At 35.3% G+C, this 10,319-nt stretch overlaps 1 long non-coding RNA gene across 1 annotated transcript; it reads right to left on the bottom strand.

Moving 5' to 3' along the window:
- Positions 1-7,584: 7,584 nt before the first annotated feature.
- On the bottom strand, positions 7,585-9,013 carry LOC124898729. Its single transcript, XR_007055462.1, has 2 exons — positions 8,151-9,013; positions 7,585-7,747 (listed from the first exon to the last, which is right to left on the bottom strand). It is a non-coding gene; the product is annotated as an uncharacterized LOC124898729 (long non-coding RNA).
- Between the last annotated feature and the right edge of the window lie 1,306 nt (positions 9,014-10,319).

Here is a 10,319-nt window from a genome sequence, read left to right as displayed (position 1 = left end):
TCAATTTGTTAACAAGATAGGAATAAACTGTGGGGGTAGGGGGTTGAGGTAGGGATGAGGTAGGGAGTGGGGTGGGGGTAGGTTGTTATTTGTTAGAGTGAGTTGTTAATTTTTTGAGAATTTGGTTATTTTTTGTTATTTTGTGAAAAGATTATCACACGGGGCATGACACACGGTAAGACGAGGGTAAAAATAGATAAATTGGACTTCGAGAGAGACAAAATTAGGTGTCTACAGCATGCCCTCTTTAAATGTAAACACTAAGTATTTTCAGATAAAGAAGTAGACAACGAGACAAAAAATTTTCCCGACCATATTCAAAATAATTAAACAGAAGAAAAGAGGGAAGCCAATTCTTGATTTTGGACATCATACTTATCCCCAATTATGTAGGAATCAAGTCTCAGGTATCTCAAAGAGTTGGAAGAAGAGGGACTATACCAAATTGGAGAGTCGAGTGAGGCTTTGTCGAGGTTCCAGCCCGCAGCACTGTCATTACTTTAAAAAAATGAAAATTACAAGATAAAACATAAATAAAATTATAAAAATCCAATCTATGCAGCTTCTTTTGGACTCTTGACTAGAAGTTCATCACCCTATTCTTCAGGCGGGCTCCTGATATATAATTTCCTCAACTTGTTGCTTGACTTTCCATCTCTCACCCTTGTTACTTGACCTTCAATTCCTTCACCCTGTTCTTCAGGTGGGCTCTTGACTTTCAATTTTCATCACCCTGTTCTTCAGGCGGGTTTTTGACTTTCAATGTTAATCAGTATGTTCTTCATGCGAGCTCCCGACTTTTAATTTCATTATTCTGTTCTTCAGGCGGGCTCGTGACTTTCAATTTCATCACCCTGTTTTTCAGGTGGGCTCCTGACATCAAAATCAAAACTAGAACGATAATAATCCCAAACAATGATTATGACAAATAAAGATTTCATTTTTCTGAAAGTAATGTCCTATTTTTCAGGAGGGTCCTTAACATAAAGTAAACTCCCATTTTTCAGGAGCGTCATGAACATAAAGTAAACTCCCATTTTACAGGAGGGTCCTGAAAATAAAGTAAGTTTCCATTTTCCAGGAGGGTCCTGAACATAAAGTAAGTTCCCATTTTCCATGAGGGTCCTGAACAGAAAGTAAATTCCCATTTTCCATGAGGGTCCTAAACTGAAAGTAAATTCTCATTTTCCAGGAGGGTCCTGAACATAAAGTAAATTTTTATTTTCTAGGAGGGTCCTGAACATAAAGTAAATTTCTATTTTTCAGGAAGGTCCTGAACATAAAGTAAATTTCTATTTTCCAGAAGGGTCTTGAACATAAAGTAAATTTCCATTTTTCAGGAAGGTCATGAACATAAAGTAAATTCCCATTTTCCAAGAGAGTCCTGAACATAAAGTAATGTCTCATTTTTCAGGAGGGTCCTAAACATAAAGTAATGTCCCATTTTCTAGGAGAGTCCTGAACATAAAATAAATTTCCATTTTCTAGGAGATTCCTGAACATAATGTAAATTTTCATTTTCTAGGAGGGTCTTGAATATAAAGTAAATTTCCATTTTCTAGGAGGTTCTCCAGGAGGGTGCTGAACATAAAGTAAATTTCTATTTTTCAAGAGGGTCCTGAACACAAAATAAATTTCTATTTTTTCGGGAGGGTCCTGAACGCAAAGTAAATTTCGATTTTTCAGGAGGGTCCTGAACACAAAGTAAATTTTCATTTTCCAGGAGGGTCTTGAACACAAAGTAAATTTCCATTTTCCTAGATGGTCCTGAATGTAAAGTAAATTCTCATTTTCCAGGATGGTCCTGAACGTAAAGTAAATTCACAAATGTGTTTTTCCAAAGGTAGATTAATTAATCGAAGCAAATTTTTCCCCTGTTTCAACAAAGAAAATTTGCTAGTTAAAAACTTAGAGGTGGCTTGCAACACTTGTCTTTCCAGGCACCTTCTCCAGTGTCCCCTCCCTTCCTTTTGTTTCAGATTGTAGGCACTTGTTCCTGTTTTGATGCGTCATTGACCCAAAATCATATTATTAATAGTTACTATGAAACAAATTCAGTGTCTCTGCTATGCCATGCACCTCAGATAAAATCTTTGAACCATGATATCTTTGTGAGTTCCCTGATTTGTTTGTTGACAAAACTTTATACATGCCTTATTTCAGCTTATGTGCTGACCTTTTGTCTTGTTTTGTCTAATTGAAGAAGCTGGTAGCTAGTTTTGAAATCTTTTCTTACTCGTTTTGGCATGGACTTAACTCAAAGACCAGAGAAAAATGAAAATGATTTTTTTTGAATAACTGACTCAAGAAAATAAAAATAAAAATAAAAATAAAGAGAAGAAAGAAATGATCATGAATGTCCCCATTTGAAACAAAGAAATAAAAAATTTATCTAAAAATGACAGTCAACTCTAATGATTATGCCATGCATTTTGGATTAAGTTGCTTGATCTCTCTATTTAAACTTTCACCAATTGTTGTTGAGTTAATGACCTTGAAATTGAGTTACTTCCTTAGGTCAATTGCATTTAAGACCTCATTCGGCTAGTGAATCCTTGAAGGGTTTTTGCCAACAAGCCTCTCTCATTTTCTTTTTCTCAGCTCACCATTATCTTATGGTGTTCGTGTGGGTTTTTCACCAATGAGACTCTCTTGTTTTCATTTTTCTCAACTCAAAATAGTCTTACAGTGCCCTTGAAGGTTTTCACCAATAACACTATCTCATTTTTATCTCTCTCAACTTACCATCGCCTTACGGTGCTCGTAAGGATTTTCACCAATACGACTCTCTTATTTTTATTTTCTCAGCTCACCATTGTCTTATGGTGTTCGTGAGGGTTTTTCACCAATGATACTCTCTCATTTTTTATTTCTCTCTGAATTCCTTATGATAAGAAACACAAGTAGTACCCAAAATACGCCATCATATCCATTGCATGCTTAGCCTTAACATTCTCAAAGATTGATCTAAAGGTCTTTCTTTGGTTGTTACTTTGCTTTTGGATAAGGTTAGAAAGAAAAGATAACATGAGGCCCAAACAACACTCGAAATGGGGTAGGACTTAAAACTTTTGGAATCGACTCAAATAAAGAGGATTAACTCATGCCCTAGTTTTTTGACTGGGAAATTCTAAATTGTTTATTTGGTTGGATCGAGTCCAGAGTAGGGAAACCTATGTATCTCGCCACCGAGAGAGGAGAATCAGGTCATGCGTAGTTATGGCAACTTGTTCGTTTGCTTGATTCTGATTTCTTCTCTTTTTTTCTAACTCTTTTTTTCTCTTTTTTCTTCTTATTGACTTTTTTCTTTGAGACTTTTTCTAACTCTATTTTTCTTGATACTCTTTTTTTTATTTCTTTAGACATACATTTTTTCCTCTACTTTTTTTGAAAATTTTTTAACTCTATTTTGATTTCAAAGGAGAGATATGAAAGAAAAAATAAGACTAAAGCACAAACGGGGTAAGCAAAGGATGACAGAATATTTGGATAGCAGAATGAAATGCCTTCATCATATCAATCCTTGAAAATGTAGGTACATATCATGAAATATGAAATGAAAGATGAAGATCATTTATGACACTTTAGCAACACTAACTTCAACTGAGCATGTGTACCACTTCTTTTTCTACACTTGTCAAATATACAACTCCACTTTCATTGTATGTTCCTCATGCTGAAGGACTCGTGACTTTCATGGAGTTGATTTTCTTTCTGTTCCTTTTGACATAGGATAACACATTCACTATTTGACCTAATTGAGATATGTCTTTCAATTGAGGACCAAGTTATTCTCATGATTCTCAAAATAATTGCCTAAATTTTTAAAGAAGGCTTCAACTTGATCACCAAATACCTCAACACCCTTTCTATTTTCTGATATGCTCTCTCATTCTAGCTTTAACCCTTTGATTCAATGTTCATGCTTAAATTGAATTTTAAGATCTGGCTGAAAATTCTGTTAGTATGTCATATCACTAGAATCAACATAAAATATACTATGTAAAGAAAACAAACAAACAACACATATTTAAAACATAAAGAAAAAAGGACACTCTATTTAATTAAAATGAAAGATAAAAGGGTTTGAACATAACGACAAAGAAAAAAAAAAAGATAGATCCCGAACTACAACCCTAAAATAATTCAAATAATAGAAAATAAAAAAAAAAACTACCAGACCTCTTCCTAATAGGGAGAGGGGTGACTTCTCAATTTTTCAGCCTGGCATCTGAGCCACTGGTTTGCATATAATTATGACTGGAGCTTTCGTCACTTTCAATGTTCTGCACTATAATTGATCTATCTTGAATCATCTTTTTAACTTCTTTTTTCAAATCCCGACAGTCTTTAGTAATGTGACCCTGAAGATTAAAATGATATGCACATTGTACATTAGGATCAAAACTTTTTAAATGCAGGTTATGAGTATACCCAAAGAGAAGAGTGATCATGACTCGCTGTATTAATCTCTGAAATAAACTGGCATACAATTTTCCAATTGGTGTGAAACTATCACTCGACTTTGGCCTCATTTCATTGTTTGTCTTAAATCGAACATTGGGCATAGAAGGGCTTTGGTAGGTTTGTGGAGTTGGAGGATGACTCTGAAGAGTTGGTGCGTGCCATTGTGAGTAGAAAGGGAGTTGAACATATAGTTGTGCACAATATACTAGATATAAAGGTGGGAAAATGAGGTATGATGGGTTTTAGGAGTGGTTATATGGAGCTTGGGTCTGATCTTGGGCTTGAGACTGAGGGTAACGATGATGTGATCTTCATCGACGTGCATGTTGTCCAGCTACACTAGCAGTCACATCTTTCTTATTCCTATCCCCTCCAGTTTCCCTTAATTGATTGCAATATTGTCTCAATTGTTTTATCAATTCCTCATGTCCATCTTGCTTCTCAAATTTCGATATCCCAAAGATTGGTGGAAGGTTAACACTAGAAGACATGCCCCAGAATTTGTATGTAATATCTTCTTTACCCACATGTCCTAGGAAACTTTTTGTAGTATTTTCTGGGCTCTTCATCTTTCCAATCATTTCTCGGACTTTTCTGGGACACTAGACTTTTTGTTAAGAAATTTTGGTGGTCCAGTTAACTTAAAAGTAGGCTTAGGAGTATAACAATGATCACCAAGAGTATTGAACATGGGTCTACTAGCAGATTGGGGCAGCACAAATGTTGGATTGATAGCCAAAGTGGAAGCCTTAGTAAAAGGTTGAGCAACAAAAGCACAGGCAGTATGTGGTACTATCAATGTAGCAGGCTTATTCCGAGAAGCTAGAGGAAGAGTGATAGAAGTATTGGGATGCTATTGGCTTGAAAGTAATTCTGAGTCATGTTGCAGTGCATCAACAACAATATGAAGCTTACTTTCCTATTTTGATGGAAAAGTTGAGGTATTTGTCGGATCAATAGCGAAAAATAGAGAGGGATGCAACCCACTGGCCCAAACTCGATACATTTCCATCATTTGTTATCTTAGTCTCGAATTCTCTTCCTTTAGACTCTCAGTTTCCTGCCTCTTTGTTTGATCCATAAGGTTACTCTCTATATTCATGTTAGACACAGCTAAACCTTCCTTAGATTTAGTGTGATGTGGAGGACCAGCTACAATGCCACAACCAACTGCCTTAAACTAACTGAACAACAGATATCGAATACATTAGAGTTCAACATTTTTTTCAAAGCCCTTTTTTTCTTTTTGAAAAGATCATCGAACCCAAGAAGGGTGCCTATATTTCTCACTCCCAAGAGAGGAGAATCAGGTGTGCGTAGTTCATAAAATTTGACCACAAAAAGGCCAATAAAGCACTCTTTCTTTTTCTTGAAACTTTAAAAAGAAGAAAAAAACAAGAAATTTCCAAAAGATTTGATGAGAATCTTTTTAATTTTTTCTTCTTTAACATCACTATACAAAATGAAACATATGATTACCAAAGAAGAATCTTTTTGGGGGTTTTCGATTTTGAATTTCATACAAAAATAAAATTTGAAATTATTAAAGGAAAATCTTTTTTTGTTATTTTCTTTTAAAGATGTATATGAAACACCTACTCTAAATGAAGAATGAAGAAAATTTTTTTTGGGCTTTTTGAAATAAGATCCCCGGACCCATAATAGGCTGCCTACGTATCTCACTTCCTGAGAGAGGAGAATTAGGGGGTGCGTAGTTCGTCCAGATTGGACAATTAAAGATTAAACAAACTAAACCTTGACTTAAGAGACACGACCAAAGACAAAAGATGAAAAACGTCAATAAAATCTTTTTTTGGGGGGGGGGGGGGGGGGTAATTTGTTTTAATTTGACACTTCACATAAAAATGACCCCAACAACTATGAAATTATTTTTTTTTTTTTGGTGTTTTCGTTATATGAAATAACAAAACTTCTACCATCTTTCTTGAATTTTCTAGACAAGATCTTTTTAAAAATTTCAAATTATGAATGCTTGCTAAAGAAGACAAAGAAGAATCTTTTTTGATGTTTTTGACTTTTTTCTTTTGAAAAATGAGTGAAAAAGGTAAAAAATCTTTTTGAATTTTTGAATTGTGAAAAACGAAAGTCATAAAGAACTCTAAAAAAACTATGAAACACTCAATTTTTACTCACCTTTTCTTTTTCTCTCTTTTTTTTCAACACTTTCTTGTCTACACACTTAACTTCTAACATATGCTTTCCCCAAATTGGTTTGTTAAATGACCATGTTACCCTGAGAGATGTAACATTTAGCATCTAGGGATGCTTTAAATGTGAGTCTCCTACAAAGGGCTATGCGGGTACCGTTAGGTCTTAATATGATGCAGATAAGAATGTCCTAAAGGCTGACCTGCGCTAGGGTTCACTAACAAGGCTGCTCAGGGGAGCGTATGGTCGTTAGTGGCTACGAGAGCTTTCCACCAACTCCATAACACCGACGGCCCCCTCCTAAAATAAGGGTGACTCAACTAGAGATTGTGTACAACATGTGTACTACGAACTTGTTACAGAAACAATGACTCGAGTTATGCAAATGACGCCAGATATAAAGCGGTAACATATAAAAAAATTGTACACACGTAGCAAGTAGGCATTTAAAAATGATAAAATAAATACAAACGATAACAAAAACAATGTTTATACACCCACAACGCCAAACTAAGCAGATATAACTCCAAAAATAAACTCAAATTCTGAAAATATCTCGAGCAGAGTCACCAACGTTGTCATACACATTTTTTACCAAAAAAATATTGATTTTAAGTTCGAATAGGGTTTTTATTATTAAAGTGACAAAAGATGAAATTTTTTTTCGAAAAAGAATTATTTACATTATTCAGACTCACCACTTGACATAAATCTGGTGTGCCAAGTCACGTTTGAAAAATCCTTTTTAAAATGATGTGACTATTTAAAACTTGTTTACGAACAGAGATTCGGGTTAAGAAATTCTTTTGACTGAGGGAAAGGTGTTAGGCACCCTTTGATCCCGTGGTTTGACCATGGTCGCTTGATAAAGTGTATCGGTGAATAAGACACTATGAATATATAAACCCACAAAAGATAAAAGGAACAAACAAAACACATCAAACAAAATTCAAAACAAAAATAATACTCTCCAGTCCAGTTATACAGACCAAAATAGTAAAATGTGAAAGATATAAATCATATTCTAAACTAGTTCTAGACTAAGATCCACTCGATGCCTCGTGCCTTCATCACGAACGTCTTTTAGGAACAAAATACTTTGGGGCATTACCTGGCAAATAAACACAAATACCTCAGGGCATTCCCTGGCCAAATGATATATTTGATCAAAAAAGCATAAATCAAGACCATTCAACGAACAATTTCATCATTTAAAAATCACAAGTCCTAATTTTGCCTACCCGAACTTACTCTTTGCCTATCCAGCTTGGCCTATCATGATCTTATCACTTTCAACATCATTGATGAATCAAAATTTATCCAAAATTACTTTTATCGAGACCAATTCCTTTCCGCATTCATTCTCAAAATAATTAATCAATGCTTTGACTACCGATACAAGTTTCCACATTCAAATTCCAACATTAACCAACATAAAACAAATATTCAAATATGTCAATCAACAAATCATTCACATTCACGTAAAAATTAAGATAGAGAAGATAGAATTGGACCTCAATGGCGCTTTCAAAATTGATATGTTACTCTGATTAAACCCGATAGAGTCCGCGTCCGAATATTTCGAGTAGAACTCAATCAACGAACTTCAACAAGAAAACATGAAATATGGCACGAACAGTCTACCCAAGAGTAATTAACACTCGAAACTCGAATCTTCATGAAAATCAAAAAAATACGTATGGACAAAGCTCCGTTGAGCTCAGACTGCGGCGAGAATTATCGCCGCAGATCGAATTCCGGTGAATCTTGGCATTTCTGACAGGATATACCCAGAAATCAAGTACAACAGAGGGATTTTGGGGATTTTAGGCTGGTCGACTAAATCGATATGAGGAAAACTGGCTCCGACGACAGCTCCGCTGATAAATCTCGACAGCGGCCAGATTTTTCACTGGTTTACTATTCCAATTGAAAATCACCGGTTTTCAGTCATTTTTTTGCCTTTTTCTCACTGTTTTGACCCTCTTGAGCTCAGTATCTCTCGATCTTCTTTATTTCTCAATTTTCTCTCTCAATTGGTCTCTTCTATTTTCTTGATTTAAGCTTTATCTACCCCATCCATGTGTGTACGTATTTCGGTAAGGGTGAGTGAATGTGAGTGTGAGCTTTTTTCGTTGAGATGTGTGTCTGTGTGTGGATTTGTGTATTTAGAGTGATGGTACGGTGGTGCTTCAGTTAATCTCTCCAATTTCATTATCTGGTGTGTGTAATTGGGCATTATTTTCTGTATTTATGAAAATGGAGTGCCCTCCTCCTTTATGGCATGATCTGGTGTGTATATGTGTAAAGCTGTTGATTAAAAAAATGGAAAAATGCTGATTGTTCTTTCTATGAATTGGAAAAAATGGAAGATTCTAAGTGGGCCCTCTCTGTTTGTCCTTTTATCAATTTGTTACAAAGATAGGAATAAAATGTGGGTGGTAGGGGCAGGGGGTTGAGGTAGGGGTAACGTAGGGGTGAGGTAGGGAGTAGGGTGGGGGTAGGTTGTTATTTGTTAGAGTAAGTTGTTAATTTGTTGAGAATTTGGTTATTTTTGTTCTTTTGTGAAAAGATTATTACATAGGGTAGGATATATGCCAAGACGAGGGTAAAAATGGATAACTTGGACTTCGGGAGGGACAAAATTAGATGTCACACCTGACACCTTTTCCAAACCTTTGGACTGTCCTTTTTTCAGTCCTTTCATTATCAAAATTGTAACCACAAAAATATCAAAAAAATAAATAAATAACCAAACAACAAACCCAGTATATTCCTATGTAGATGAGTCTGGGGAGGGTAAATGTACGCAGTCCCTACCACTTCCTCCAAAGTAGTGTAACGCCCCAAAATTGGATCCCGAGATGTCACACGGTGCTTAGAGTCACAAGTGGCCCCAAGATAACCCTTCTGGCATAACTCATAAGCAACTGAATAAAAAGTATAAATCTATACAAATTTTTGGAAAAAATAACTCTTTTCTTAATCTGATCGAATACAAAACTGAATTTACAAAATTACAATTCTACCTTTAAAACCAAAACTGAAATGGAATACATCAACTTCTACTAACTGTCTATGAAACCTCTACTAGTACTGACTGTAGGTAGCCAGGTCATGACTGCCGACTATCTCAACTCAGTACGACTTAATAAAGAAAATACAACACTATTATTTCTGCATAACTGACCCAAGCCCTTGAATCAAAAGGACTCATCACTTGTTGACTGAATACCACGAACTGACTGGATCTAAAGGTGCATACTATACCTTGTACCTACATTCCGAGAAAATGTAGCCCACATACGAATATGTGGGTCAGTACCATGGAAATGTACCGAGCATATGGGGGTGCAATGCATATATAAAATAATATCTTAAGATCATCTCAGTTTATAAAATTATGTATGCTGATATAAATGACTCACTTAACTCGAATTAAATTATCGAAATCATGGATGAATAATACATGTAAAGTAAAAAAAGTGAGTCATTACAATAAGTTCTCAATTCACTTCTTCCTTGGTTTCCAACATATAGAGTAATCAAGTTTCAAAATAATTCTCTTTAGAACTTAATATTTCAATCTTTTGGAAACAATAACTTTCTCAGAACCAATCCTTCAAAACATATACATTCATCTTAGATAGGAGGGTACACATACGCACACGTTGGGAGTTTCT

The sequence above is a fragment of the Capsicum annuum genome, chromosome 5 (genome assembly GCF_002878395.1).
Source record: "Capsicum annuum cultivar UCD-10X-F1 chromosome 5, UCD10Xv1.1, whole genome shotgun sequence".
NCBI lineage: Eukaryota > Viridiplantae > Streptophyta > Magnoliopsida > Solanales > Solanaceae > Capsicum > Capsicum annuum.
Note: the sequence above shows the minus strand (reverse complement) of the source record. Positions and strands in the feature narration are given on the sequence as shown.